The sequence below is a fragment of the Cynara cardunculus genome, assembly GCF_001531365.2.
Source record: "Cynara cardunculus var. scolymus isolate 2C chromosome LG 12, CcrdV1, whole genome shotgun sequence".
In the NCBI taxonomy this organism is placed as follows: domain Eukaryota; kingdom Viridiplantae; phylum Streptophyta; class Magnoliopsida; order Asterales; family Asteraceae; genus Cynara; species Cynara cardunculus.
Genome location: NC_037539.1, coordinates 14,812,665 through 14,829,237, shown reverse-complemented (window position 1 = coordinate 14,829,237; position 16,573 = coordinate 14,812,665).

Here is a 16,573-nt window from a genome sequence, read left to right as displayed (position 1 = left end):
TTGACTTATAAGCTGAGACATCCTCATGTCTTCTTCAACCTCAGAGCACACTGGGGGTCTAGACGACTTCCTAGCGATGAGGTTGTATTCTTCATCTTCTTCATCTTCTTCGTGACTTGAATTAAACAATATATAAGGAAACTAGAGGAAGAAGGTTTGGTTTGAGGGGCTGTGAAAAATCATTGTAGAGAGAGTTGTAGTTGGGGGTTTAAGGTAGGAGGTATGGCTAAGTTTTCTTCAGCAAATCATTTCCTTTTGCCACAGTAGGAGTGCTGGTTACGAAAAGATTTCTCCCCCTGGGAATAAGTTTCCCCAAAGGATATTCCTTTGGCAGGCGTCTGGGGATGATCTGGATGGAGAAATCATCGTCGTCATCATCATCATCATCATCATCATCATCATCTTCATCATCACCTCCAAGATCAGCGTCTGAGTCAAGGATCTCAGGATCCTCATCATTCTCATGTTTATCAACCTTTTCTTCATCACCAGTATTGGGAAATCAGAGGTGGAACATAGATGAACTTTATTTTGATTCTCGTCAGCTTCAGCGTCAGCGTTAGCATCATCCAAATCCTTCTCTCCCTTTGTCATCATCAAGAGAGGTTTGAAGGCAAGTAGCAAGGTTGGTCTACTTCTGCTTTATGGAGACAAAAGCTTCAACTTACTGAATGTTGAGCTCAACAACCATATCCAGCTGATGACGATCAACATCACCGAAGGATGGGTCAGGAATAGGTGCTGGTCTTTAAAGAAGCTCAAAAATCTGTTCAAGTAGCTTGCCATTCCTGGTAAGCTGAGCCTGAACCTCCTTAGCCTTTCTTGAGAGATCAGCAATGGCGTTGGAATTGTGCTAGATTTTCATCTTTACGCAGTTCAGCTCATTATAGACATCAAGAACCTCAACTTTGACAGTAGATAGGTCTTGAGCCAAGTCTTCCTTTACAGACATCGCCTATTAAATCTCATCCATCTTTTCAAGAATGGTGGCCACAACGAGGAGGAGTCTTAGTGACTGGGGTTCATTTTTCTTAGGACTTGTAGAGAAAAGGTTAGGAAAACTTTGAGTAGGAAAACTTTGAGCATTTGAAGGCTTACCGTTAGTAACAAAAAAAGAAAAGGAAGGGAATTGGTATATACCTGAGGGTTCCTCAGCAGTATCTGAATGATTACCGCTGAGGTCGAATGTCTCAAATGCATTGTCGAGAGGATCAGCCACATGTTGCTGAGGGAATTCGAGAGGAGATTCCTTAGGTCATGTGGTGATGGTTTCACCAAGAGTGGGGACAACCAGTGTTGGTTCATCAGCATGTGTAGTGGAAACCAAAGAAGGAGAGGAGGAGAGGAGGAGAGAATGGTTGAGAAAAAAAAATTGAAGAATCAACAGCGGTAAAGTTGGGAATCACACTCTCAGTGATTTGAGTCACTAAGGTGGTTGGGGTAGGTGCCACACATATAACAGCAACAAAGGATATTGCCGAAGAGGAAGGGAGGGGTAAAACAGATGCCTCAGGGATAGGATAAATTTCAATAGAGACCTCTAGCTGAGATGGATTCCCTTGTGAGGTTTTCTTAACCTTATTTGAGGGATTAAGAGTGGCTTCACATTGTGTCCTCTTGCAAGAGGATAAGAAGGTACCAGTGTGGGTAGAATTTGGAGGTTGAACCAAAGTCATTGATGCTAAAAGAGAAGAAGAAGAAGAAGGAAGAGAAGAAGTATTGGCTATCCTCAGCATATTGAGGAATATACCAATATCCGAAGGCTTGGACATGTGATCAAGAATCTTTGATCCAAGCCTGCAAAGGGGAAGGTCACCCTGAGCGGTGTATTGTTTCTTCAAAATTCTGGCTAAAATTCTACTCAGGAACCTTGTGTATGGGACGACCTTTTCCCATTGACGCTTGGTCAACTTCAGTGCCAGGTCATCAATGATCAGTTGAAAGAAGTCAGCATTCATGTTCCTTATGACCGAGTAGCCAATATTTAGTGCTACCGAACTCGCTTGGTCTTGGCCACCGGTTTTCCCACCCATGCACTGAATAAAGTGGGAGAATAGGTATTTCCAGACTACAGACATCTAGTTTTTCTCAATCTTGGTCAATGACTTGTTGAGTTATGAATTAGAGTCCTTCTTCACTAGCTAGTCATAGTGAATATCGTCAAGAAATTTAATGATGGTTTCACTATCAGAAACTTGGCCTAAGGGAACAGTCTTTGGAAGCTGCAACATAGAATGAATGGTTGTAGTTTCAAAGTTCAACGTCATGTTGTTGATCTGGCAGGAGATCTTGATGTTGGAGTTTCCAAACTCGTCTTTGGAAGTCTTAGAACTGCTTCAATACGTCCTTCCCCATGGTTGGTTGGAACGTAAGAGCATATCTCAAAACACAGTTCTTGAGAAACGAGGCAGCATCCACAAAATGAGACTTGTCTGCGGGAATGTCGAGGAGAGCAATGTGGTTGTTTGGCTTGAAGGGATATTCTTCAATACCAAAGTTAACGTTTAGTGCACTGGCCATTTCTATATAAGAAGTAGAAAGGAATATAACAGAAAATGCACAACGATTTAGCACAAAGATTTGAAAGAGTTTGGAGAAAAACTTTCGTCCGAAGAACCAAAAAGAAAATAGGTTTTCGAGAATAAGTTTAAGAAACAAAGTTGAAATAAATCAAGAAAGAGAAGGATTTATACAACTTATATTGTTTGTATTTTAAAGAAGAAAATAGAATAATAAAATACAAACAAGTGTCTTTGTGAGATTAACAACCAAAAATATATAGAAACGAACTTGTTTTTGCAAGAGAATAAAAAGAAAAACAAGTGCGTGTTCTTAGAGTTCTTGCTTTCAAGATATTTATAAGAGAGATATTATGAGAGCGTAAAGAGTAAAAGAACAAGTGAGAGAGATCTATATAGGTGAGATGAGAGAGAAAAAGAAGAGAGGAATAACGGTTCGAAAAGATTTGTCATAATGATTTTTATGCACATCATGGGAGTTTGATTGGTTGGGGAAGAGTAATGAACAACATGTATCATTCCCGTCTTTTCTTATTTTTTAACTTGATTGGTTTAATTTTTGGAAAAATGATAGGTTGATTTTCGTCAACCCTTTTTGATATCATTTTGGAATTCACTTCTTGAGTTCCTAATATTGATTTGAGTTATTGGTTGCCATCCTAACTCATATCTTGGTTCTATAAAATTTTAATTGTGGTTGATCTTATCTTATGGATGGAATGTTTTGAAGCTTTGGTTTATAATTACAAATAATGTTATTGATGAGTTTTACCTATCAATTTTGATAATAAAGTATTTTTGGATATTTCCATGTTAAAAGTTGAGTTTATGATTTTCTCCATGGTTGGGAAATTGGGTTTTATGAATCTTTTGTACTTAGAAATTTTGGAGTTTTTGATGGGTAATCTTTGTTCTAAATTGGTAAATGTCCGAAGCGGTTTTATATTTGAATATTGAATATTTCTGAGATTGGTTTGGGAGATTTTGAGCCAAAAATTTGGAGTTCATATTGGATTTGGGTATGGTTTGAAATCTGGTTGAATAGGGAAAGAAGATGAATTCAGTGGTTTACACGACTTAGTGCGCGACTTCAAGTTGTGTAAGTCTCTGTGTTTTGTTTTTCGATTTTTGATTCGAGATGTTTTGGGGTCTTTTGAGGTATCGTGTAAATGTCATATGGCACCTTTAGAGGTAAGGTGTTGTTTTTGTGTCGTAACTGTAATATATGCTTATCGGAATTCAATTTCACGTGTTTGGTTTTGATCGTTCGTATCAGTTAAAGTTTAATTCCTCGTTTGTCATCATTGATGTGAGTTTTCTTATAATCATTTTCGAACTGAAATGCATATATTATTATATGGTTATTATTTCGATTTTAGACTGGTTTAGTATGGTTAGATTATTACCATTAACTGTGATACGGTGTTTGAATACATGTTGTTGGAAATTATAACATGTAAGTTTTATTATGAACTTTTGAACTGAAAACTATGACACCCCAAAATGAGGTAAATAAATAAATTAAAAAGCAAAAAAGAACTAGGAAAATAAAATAAAATGAGTTTTATTTTATTGGATAAAAAAATATATAAACATATTTGAAAATCGGATTAAAAATGAAGGAACATGTCATATTAGGGGTGAAATGTGTAAAGATGTAAAAAATAATAGAGTCAGGGGGCCGAATGCATTTTTATGATAGTTAAAGGGTTGGGTCAGATGTTAACAGGTCCAAACCAGAAGGACCTGTTTTGTAAATACACCAGATCTGAAATTTTTTAGAAACTTGAAAACGACAACTCATTGAAGCTTTCTATTAGTCTGAATTTTCAACTATTAAGACAAAAAAAATACATATACATATAGACAACACTTTTCTCTACACTTTTGCTTCAAGAAAACCGAACTTTCATTGAGTTTCGAAAGAGAAATCGGAGATTGAAGTTCAGGTTCAAAAAGCTCTGTTTATTGATGATTGGAGGTAAAATACTCAACCAAATTTCGAGTTCTTTATATGGATGGCTTCGTTTTTAGGTCCTCTATGAAACCTTAGTAGCCTTATGTCTCATATTTTAGTTTTGAATGTTCGATTTTGAGTTTTTTAATGATTTTCGAGTGGTTTTAAGACCATAACTTTAAACGAGCGTATGAGACTCAATACTTGATGGTTTTCGTTGATTTTTGTTTCTATGGTTAAGGAAAATTATTTTCTAGAGTTTTAAGAAAAAGAATCATAAAAAATGATGAAGAATCAAGGGCGAAGGACCATTTTACGGTCGCCAGTGCTGTTGGGAGATTGTAGGAGCCATCTGGGTTTGATGCGTGCCATTTGGGCCGTTTTCTTTTTGGCCTTACTTTTATTGTGGGTTTGTTTTATTTTTGGGCTTAAGATTTAGTCCATATAACATCTTGGGTGTATTTGGATAATTAATTTAATCGTGCCAAATCTAACCAATTAGTATATTATTCCATTTTATTATATTGTATAAGTTATATTGTTTAATTAATTTTTTTAAAAAATAGTATGTTATTTAACTAACATATTAATTTATTTTAGATAATTAACAGTGATTAATTAATCTATTCCTAAGTGGTTTATTAAATTGATTAGTAATTTAATAAATGTTCTCTTAGTTGTCGGAATTTTGATTTTATCAGTTGTCTAAGACATCTTAATATGAAACATAGGTCTCATTTAGTTGATAAAAGGATAAATTGATGTTAAGAGTTGTTATCAGACATAGTACTGAGAGGTCTCTTAAATTATTTTGATGATTTAATATTGAGATTAAAGTGTCGTATTTCCGAGTTAGTCAATTATAGAGACGCTTTAAATTAGAGAGTTTGATTTATAAGATCATAAAATGTTTATTTTGATGTTTTAAGCCATTGTCGAGTTTTGGTCATGGGGTTTGACTAAAGTTAGTCGGGGTTGACCGAGTTGACCAAGGGTTGACTTTTGACATGTTTGACCCATGTGGATTTTAATGATAGGTTAAATAGAGTTGTTTGAGGCATATTAAGATGCTCAGATACGAAGTTTGACTTTAGGTTGGTTCAGAATGACAATAGTTGACTTTTTAAGAAATTAAGACGTTAATGAGATATTATTGTATGAAATGTATAGGCATTTGGTCAAGAGCTATCGGTAGCCAATCTATACGCAATCAGGTGAATCTTCATGAGACTTACAATGGGATGCATACCTATGTATAAATTTATTTTCGAGCATTGTATGATTTATATGGTAATGTATACATATGCATGATGTTTCAGTTTACATACATGATATATTTTACATGTATGTTATTTTATGATCAGTTGCCTGCTATGTATTTATTTTGTTTTCAAATAACTATAGCATGTTATTTCATATGAAAGTTTTCTGATCAGTTTTAGCGGGTGAGCATTTGACCAAGAAGTCACATGAGAAGTGACACAACCCCGTAATGAGTGTCTAGACATGTGCAGGTCGGACAACTCAGGGAATGCCAGTGACTAAATGACTCATACCCGACAGACAAATTATGAGATCTCTTTTCTTTCAGTGTTGCATATTTTTCAGAATATGCATATTATTTGGTACAAAGTTTACCAGTTGATATGTATGATGTGAAATGATCTTTACTCACGCAAACCATKAACTCACTGAGCTTTATAAGCTGACTATAGTATGCATCTCAGGGACAGAAGGTTTCAGGTTGGACAAAGAAAAAGAAGGGCATACATAGAGACTTGTCTAGTCCATTTAAGTTTAATATTTAGGTGCAATCATCTATGATAGATAAATTTGTAAAGCAACCCGGTATGGGACGAGCTGACATTAAGTTATATAATTATTCTTTTAAAGTCTTCCGCTGTAAACGATCTAAAGTTTTAATTTAGCCATTATTTCTAGAGTGCTTTTGGAGAATCTGTTTTAGATTACGTAACATTTCTCATGGTAAAAATATGGGCGTTACATAAACCATATTCTATTAAATGATTTCCTTATGAATGGATTTGTTATTTGGTTATGGTATAAAATGTTACAATATCTTTATAACCAGAAGCGATGGTATTGAGTTGTTGGGCCAACGACTGTGTAATGCAGGGGTGTATGTGGTGGTGGTGTTGAGCCAACGACTGTGTAATGCAGGGGTGTATGTGGTGGTGGTGTTGAGCCAATTGAGCCAACAAGTACGTAACAAAGAGATGTACATGGTGGTGGTGTTGAGCCTGTTGGGCCAACGTGTATTTGATGGAAATGTTGAACTAGTTATTAATCTTATTGTGGTTGGATTATATTATTTAAAAAGTTTATTACCTGTTGAATATTTTGAAAGGCTGATACGAAATGGTTTTGTACAATGTATATTGACATATATTTCCTCACTAGACCATATGGTTTAACTCTAATTTTGTTTTAAAAAAATATGCATTTCAAGGCAGCAATATTTAGGAGGTAAAGGAAAAGTATGTGACGGTTTTAATTGCAGTTTCATGTGTAAAGCTTGTTAAGAATTTCATGAAGTCTACTTTTGATCTTCTTGTTATGAGGTTATATCTTTTTGGATATAAAGAAATTGATTAGCAAAAAGTTTGTATTGAATTTCAGTCAATTATAGAGTTTGTTAGAATGAGAGCCAAATTGTTGCCCCAATGTGACATGTTATGTATAATACCTTTGGTATTTGTTATGTGATTTTCTGGTTGTTACATTATGCTACATATCCTTTAATTAAGGTAATTATCAAATTCCTCTTATTTTGGGAAGGAAGTCTATAATAACTTTTTTTGGAATGTATTATTTTTTTTAGGATAAGTGTAGCATCATCAAATGGATATGACATATGGATAGAGATATACATATTAGAGATAGATCAGAATTGATATATATCATGATTATCCACATGCAACTTATCTCTGTTTAAAGGGCTTATGATTAATAAAAACCATAGATTCAAGGGCTGTTTGTTTGCCTCTTAATGGTGACATTAAGACGAAGTCTCTTAATCGGTAAAAGGCAAGAGCTGTTTAGCAAAAAAAAAAAAAAAAACCTCTTAATGGTGACAATAGCCTCTTAAAGATTTTTGTGTCTAGGGCGCTCCTAAATGATTCAGATGTAACTTGTTCCATTTTTCCCTCCCACTTCTCTAGCCACCTCCTCCCACACTCGTTCCTCCTCCCACTCGATCTCGACAATCTCTCCATCTCACATCATAGCTCTCTCCATCATCTCAGTCTCCGGCAGATTTCAGGTATTTCCCTCATACTCTCTCTGTCGTCTCAGTCTCTGGCCATTTCTATCTCAATCTTCGGCCGATTTCTTATGCCCTATCTGACATGTTAATGCCCTGTTAAGTTCTCTGAAATGTTTATGCCCTGTCTAAAATGTAACACCCCATTTCATACAATGCATGTAACATATACTTCATACAGAAGAAATACATGTTTATGTACCAATCAGGTCCCTTAATACAAGAAATTACCAAATAGAATACACGTCCCAAAAATTCAAAATACATTTCTTGTACTAATCAATGTTCATCAATCAAAACTATACATCATAGACAAATCTTCATGTAGAAATGCATGTAGAAAAATATCACATTTTTCCCTTCCCCTTACAGTTCATACTTCATGCAATACATATTTAAAATCACAAAACGAGGGTTAGACCGAAAGGTCTAGTGAGTTACCCTATTTATGTCATTGCAGGGTGAAAATCACCAAAACTTTGTACAAAATAACTTTTTCATATATATAACAAATATATGAACAAATAGAAACATATTACTAGTACCTTTCCAATTTTCAAGCCAAGCATTCAGCTATTCAAATAACATACTTCAAACTTGTATAGGTTTCAACCTACCAGGTTTCATATAATGCCACTTTTAAACCTTTTCCATTATACAAGGTTTATTTAAAGTTTCAGGCCAAACCTGTTATTATCTCATCAATAACATCCAGACTATGATTTCCAATAAAAACCCCGATCTTAAACCTTTAAATCACAAAGAAATAAAGATTCCAGACCACGGTAATTTTAAAGGATATAATAGTAAGAGTTATATAACATAACACACATACAAATGTCACCCTTATATCCATAGGTACACCTCTCATTGATATGCCACAATTTTTTCCTCATTAAAATATTTCACAGAAACAATTCTAATTAGAACAGACCGTAGCCATAAATGTTCTAATGGAATATTATTAGTTCAAAATCATTCTTAATCAAAATTCCCATTTTTATACAAGAATACTAAAAATGACAATTGTATAAATAATACATAAGTCAAAGCACAAATCCGGTCAACACAGACTTGGCCGGACTTCATCTCCGGTCAGGCCTTGACCGATTTACTAATCCGGTCAATACAAGACCCTTGTCCGATTTACTAATCCGGACAACTCTCTTTCAAAGTTTGTCTGATTTAACACTTAAGAGAATTTCAACTCTTTTGTGCAGATAACAAATCCGGACAACACATCGCCAAGGCTTGTCCTATTTAAAATAATCCGGTCAACACATGGTCGTATTCATACTTCTCCGTTTAAAATATTAAACAAGCACAATGTTATAAATCGTTTAACACTTGACCGGTTTAAGGCTAAACCGCTTATGCCTTGACCAGTTTAAGGCTTAAATCCCCCAACCCTTGTCCGGTTAAGGCTAAACCGCTTATGCCTTGACCGGTTTAAGGCTAATCCGGACAACACCTCAAAGATTTAACTTTTAAACAAGCGTAAAGTTTCTACAATCAATTTATGAAGAGTTATAAAAGCAATATAAACCACTCACCTTTTGAAGACTCTTTTGAAAATAACTTCAAGAATTCAGATAAAATAAGCAATCCGATCAACTCTTGTTTCACTTAAATCGCTCACTTGAGTTCCAGAGATGGTAAAAAGAGTGAAAAGAGCCCAACCCTCCTTTTATACTTTCCTTTTCAGGAAAGTCAGCTATTACAGCCTCCTCCCCTAACCCCACATGCATGCACATAAACACAATATGTATATACATATATACATTTATCCCCTTCAAGTAAACAATTCATATATGTATATAAAATCATATACACATACACACCAATGCATGTATTTAATTATGTATATAATTATACCCTCATATTTAGTACATACTCAATTCACATATTAGCATGATCAAATATAACAATTTATCATGTTGTCATATAATTATTAACAAATAATCACGTATAAGTTACCTCAGGTGACAACCAAGATATGGTTATCACATAAAATGTTAAGATTTCTATCTCAGTCTCCCTCTTAAGGGTTGTTTGATCGCAACTATTGTGTGAGATTGTAAGTGGTTTTGGGACGTAAATAATCTATGAAATTTTAGGCAAATTAGTTGTGAAATTGTATATGGTTTTAGGGAAGTCAATAACTATTGTGTGAATCTCTTCAAGTGATGGTCAGCTTGTAGGCATTGCAAAAATCTTTATAGATTAAATTCTCTTCATACAATCATATTTTAATATAAGGCTTCATATCAGTTTGTTCTTTAGGTATTTTTTATCAGTTCTTCCAACAAAAACATGTGTTTTTCCTGTTTCTTTAGATCTGTTTTCTATATCAGTTTGTAGAACTGTGTTGTGTGTTTTACCAATAGATTTGTAACCATGATATGTGTTTAGATGCTTTTTGGTAACCTTTACTATCTTCAAATAACGACCTACCAGCCTAAACTGTTTATTACATTCTCATATGAAATAGGAGTTCAATATCTATTTGAACATACAAAACCTTGAACATACAAAACCTTGAATATACAAAAGCACAACATAATCTATGAGGTTACACTCGAGTTTGTATAAAATCTAGGGTGCAAATTAAGATTATCTTAAGGTAAATTTCCAGTAGACCCAAGGCTCAAAAAGTGATGAAAATATTATTGAGGAAAGTGATTTTGTTCATGTTCCAAATCTCGTTCCAAGTTATCATTAGTACTCATTCTTTATACCCAGATTTCTAGCAGAAATATCACCATGTTGTTTGTAAATCTTAGGATGGGACTCGATTTCTAATAGATAAGCATCACTTGTAAACCTTATCAAGCCAACCTAGCCTGTTCTTCTTCTCCTAAATTAGTCAACTTTGCTTCAAATTCAATATCTACATTAGTGAAAGTGTAGAAAGAATTAAAACAAGAGGAGTTTTTTTTTTTGCATATTCATCTTTATCTATTGACCCACATCTCTCTCTATTGACCTAAAGCGAACCATAATTTCTGCTTCTACATCTCGAGCTGCAGGAAGAACACGACGTTTGCAATTATTTGTGAACACATAACCATGATAGGTTTTATGCTTATGCTTATGTTTGGTAAATGCTTATGGTCGGTTTGGTAATTGTTATGGTTGCTTATGGTTAGTAATCGTCCAAACTCTATGCTACTTTATGCTATTGTTTATTTATATGTTTGCAAAGTTTTTCTAAACTTTATGTTACTTTATACTTTATAAAGTTGTTTGGATTAGGTATGGAATTAGTTGGTGAAACTTCGAACCAAAAGAAACGTAGGATTACATGGAAAAAGGAAGGGTTGGTCCAAACATTTCTTGAAGCTTGTATACACGAGACAATTAAAAATGGACGAGAAGGTAGTATTCATAAGTCACAATCGTGGAAGAATGTTGGAGAAGAATTGAAAAAGAAACATAACATTATCCTCGACCAATGATAAATGAAAAATCACTACAATTACCTTAAGGGAAAATACACAGCTTGGTCTAAATTGAAAAACAAAAAGGGCAATGTCTATGATCCATCAACCAACATCTTCAATCTATCCGATGAAGAATGAAAGATAGAAATTTCTATCACTTTATTTCTTATTCTTTACATAATTATACTTTTATAATATATTTATTTATATGGATATAAATTTTTTAAAACAACAAACAATGTACATGGAACCATTGAGGAGTACCAAACTTCTTTACCCTGAACTTTGTGTGCAACTATTTGATGGGCTGTAACACCCCACTTTCCACATTTGCATATAAATATGTACTTCATATATTATGAAATACAAATACACCACTTCAATCCCACTAGTACAAGAAATTTATGATAGAGAATTTATAACTCAAAAATTTCAAAATGATCTTCTTGTACATCACATGTATAAACAACATGTGTTCTTAAAAATCCATCAAGTAACAGACTGATCTTCATATAATAGTTAAGCATGATAGGAAAATAATCACATTTTCCCCATCCCCTTATCCCTGGACCCAGCCGGACTTGCAATGCATATTTTTAAAACACAAAATGAGGGTTAGACCATGAGGTCTAGTGAGAAAACCTCTTCTTTGCAATTAGAGGGTGAAGATCATCGAAACCTGATTAAAAATCACATTTGTATATCCAACCACTTTAAATAAATATAACTTTAGTAAAACAACAACTGCAAGTTATAAAAATATTTCTTACCACAAAGGATAATGTACCACTTAGGTTCTCTCATACATCTGGAAAACAACTATCAAAGCTCACAAGTCTCATCAGACTAGAGCTTACAATCTCAACTTCCAAATCATACAAAGAAATACAAATCACCAGAGTTCTTGGTTATTAATAAAAGTTTTTAAGATATATACAATTTTAAACTTAAATGAAAATTGAATCAAATAATAATAACCAAAGACTCTCTGGGTTTTATTTCAATTCTTTTGATTAATCAAAATACAATATTTGATACCTCAAAATCATCTGAAACACACGCAACTAATACCTCCGGCTATAAGTCATTTTTCTCTTTTCAATAACATCGTTGTTATCATTTCAATAAGAGCAATATTTCCATGTCTTCATGTCACAAAGAAATGTTGACGTAGAATTACCGCATCTTACGGATGTGACAACAAGAGCTATAATAGTAACCACACACACAAATGCCACCGTTATCCAAATGTACTACTCTCCTTGACATGCCACCCTTATCCCATGGTGCACCTCTCCTTGATATGCTATCCTAATCCCATGGTACACCTCTCCTTGATATGCTATCCTTATCCCATGGTACACCTCTTCTTGATATGTCACCCTTGTTTCCTCATCAAATCTACAGATAAATATGTAGTTTTAGCCCAATAATGGCTTCAAAACAGTTTTATATCAAAAACTTTAATCTCAAGAACTCTCAAGTTCTTAAATCCATTTTTCAATCTCATCTCAATATTTCTTTCAGAAACAATTTTCTTATCTCAATAGTTTTGAAAGAAACAACATTACCTTTCTTCAATTTAAATTCAACATTTGAAAGATATAGGTTACTCTTCTCAACACAAAACAGTTTTGAAACTGTTAAACAATATTTTAGAAAACAAAAATTTTCATCAGACAAACCTTGGTAAATAATTACCCCTCATTAGCCAATACTATGGCCGATAACCCTCTCATCTGTCAGCATACACAATCCAAACAACACTTGGAAAATAAAGACATACTTACGGTCAGTATTATATCCAGTAACAATCTCATCGGTCAACACTCTGTCCGGTAACAACCTCACAGGTCAACACTTTTCATATAAATAACAAAGCCGGACAATGTTTTGTCTGATAAGCATCCTTACCGGACAAGGCATTGGACGATAAACCCCAATCCGGTCAACTCTTTAAAATCCCAAACATTAAACTGTTCAACACCTAGGCGATAAAAGGTCCAATCTGAACGACAATTGTTCGATAAAGGCCTTCACTGGACAACACTTCGTTTGGTAAAGTCCTCACCGAACGATGCATAATTTATAAAACTCCCACACCGATCAAGGCATGACCAATGAGGAACTCTCTTGGACAACGCTATGTTCGATAAAACCCCCTCATTGGACCATGCACATACATAGGAACATACTCAAAATTTACGGCAATGATCAAAATTATGCACCCCAAAATTTACCAACATAACGAAATAAGAATCAAGGCTGTTTTAATAAAAACTCACCTTATGCATGTAATGAAATTTGAAGATGAAAATAGCATTTAGAAACCGCTTCAAGTTTTTGATCCCAATCCCAGGTTCTACTTTTAGCAAGAATATCACATAGACAAACTCTCACTTTCACACTTTTGAAGCTTTCCAGAAATGGTAGGAAAAAGTTTCCTCTTCAAAAACCCTTTTCTTCTTATACTTACCTAAACAGGCAGTTTGGAAGAAATTTTATAAAAATCCCCCTCCTTTCTTCACATCACATTCATGCATGCATATTCACATACAACTCATGCATGCATATACATATGCATAAATCTGCACTTTCACATATACATGTAATCATAATTACTCACTTTCACATTCTCATACATGCATATATATACTTATTTGCACATAATCACATATATATGAATATACCCATATGATTAATTACAACAATTAATCACATACTCATGTAACTGCATAATCAAATAATTACCTCAAACGAATAACCGGAATTCGGTTATCACATGGGGTTACTAGTGTTGGGCTTGAGAGTTATGGAACAACATCTACAATTCCTGATCCTTATGACTATGATCCCAACTTGAATGAAGATATACCTGACACACAAGAAACCGGGGGACCACCCTCAACTCAAGAAACCGAAGGGCCACCCTTAACTCAAGAGTGTTCTTCTCGCCCTCTGGAACAAAGCAAAAAGCGGAAAGCTAAAGAAATATGTACTTCAAAAGAAATGGAAGTTGAAAAAACTATTTTGAAGTTTATGAATATTATGCAAGAGAAGCATGGAGCACCAAAAGAAGATATTGATGATTGCTTGAAGAAGTTTGTTGGTCCCGTAAGGGTCTACAAGAAGAGAAGCAGTTTGTAGAAGGGGGGGGGGCGGATGAATACAAACACAGTATTTTCAAATTTAAAATATATATTGATAGAGAAGATCAATACAGATTTTACAAGATTGTTTGCGGAAAGATAAGGTAATAAAAACCTACCTAAACAATCTTTGGTTACACACAATGCTTTAGCAATTACAAGAAAAGAAGTTGATAAAAGAAAGATCCTTTACTTAAGCTAGAAGATGCTTGAAGTAAGAATTATGTTAGAGAGAGAGATGCGCGCTCTCTGCATGGAGAAGAAACACTTCTATTTATACCCAGTGCATTAAATGTCCGTTTAATGCAATATGGTAGGTTTAGAGTGCGTGTCAAGCTTAAGAGGAAAACTTGTCCTTTGCTATAGTGAATAGTACAAAAGCACTATTCAAGAGCATACATTCTTACCTAAAGTTGGTGAACAAAGAGTCGACTAGTCGGCTCCGTACAGTACAACTTTTGTAAGGGTATGAGTTTTGTCCTTTGCGTGCATAAGGACAAGACAACAACAATCGTGCTAAGCAAACTTCCTTTGATCGCTGAATGCTGGAATGACCTGAAGGTCTCATCATCATTCGCTAAAGCTTGAGCAGTCTTCACACATATGTAGACAGGCTTGTAATCACTGAATACCGCTTCAGATCACGTACTCGCCGATCTCTAATCTTCAGTTTCAGTCTTTGATGTTTACTGAAGGTTCTTTGGTGTGAGTGTTGTTTTCTTGAAGTATTGTGGTCTCTGATAGATTTACAATGCAAGTTCTTCAGCGATCATTAAACATACTCTGTGAAGATCGCTGGAACTGAAAATACAGAAACACAAATACAACGTGAAAGAGAAAATGGATTATCATCAAATCACTGAGAGAGAGGATCAACAATCTCCTCCTATTTGATGATAACAAGATAACATAAAGAAGGTTATCTTATYAAATAATAGTAAGGAAAAGTTATATACAAAGTGTATATCCCTTTTACTATTTTAGCATCTTTTTCAGTTTGGTCAGTCTCAGCTTGAGAAGTTTTCTTAAGTTATATCTAAGGAAATTACAAGTATGGAAACTGAAACTGAAAGCTTATTCACTGACTTATAGACTGTCAGTGAATGCGAAAAGTAACACTGAAACTCATAGACTTGTGTCCCTATTACTTTTTTCAGGGATCTTTTTCTGTGAAGTACATGGAATACTCATTTTATTAAACGTAGAAAATATTATAAGTATTACAGTACATGTCCAGAACTTACAGAATATAAGTATAATCACTAAAAGGAGATATAGTACATGAAGTTACAAGGAAAAGTGGATTGTTGTTACAAAGAGAATCTTATTCTAGAACACTTAGATCTATGTAACCAGGTACATCTTCACAAAGGTTTCTTCGACTTAGGAATTCCCTTCATATCTTTAGATCTATGACTTTTTCAGGCATGCTATCATCTATCCAGAGTAAAAGATAAACCAAGTGATCCATTGGACATAGATGTAGCTCTGACATTCTCTAAAATCTGACTTCACCTTCATAGTCAAGGAATATAACTCCTAACTCAGGTTTAAAATGCACAGAGTTGGGTGGATAGGGACCCTTATCTGGCAAGTCAAGATTCAGCTTAGAAATGTCTGTACTCTTATGAACCTTCAGGATTTCATCTAAGGAGAACCTTGTTTCATGTATGAATCTTGACTTGCCTGATAAGGGTCCCTATACACCCAACTCTGTGTATTTTAAACCTGAGTTAGGAGTTATATTCCTTGACTATGAAGGTGAAGTCAGATTTCAGAGAATGTCAAAGCTACATCTATGTCCAATGAATCACTTGGTTTATCTTTTGCTCTGGATAGATGATAGCATGCCTGGAAAAGTCGTAGATCTGAAGATACGAAAGGGAATTCCTATGTCGAAGAAACCTTGGTGAAGATGTACCTGGTTACATAGATCTAAGTGTTCTAGAATAAGATTCTTTTTGTAACAACAATCCACTTTCCCTTGTAACTTCATGTACTATATCTCCTTTCAGTGATTATACTTATATTCTGTAAGTTCTGGACATGTACTGTAATACTTGTAATATTTCCTATGTTTAATAAAATGAGTATTCCATGTACTTCACTGAAAAAGATCCCAAAAAAAAGTAATAGGGACACAAGTCTATGAGTTCCAGTGTTACTTTTTTCATTCACTGACAGTCTATAAGTCAGTGAATAAGCTTTCAGTTTCAGTTTCC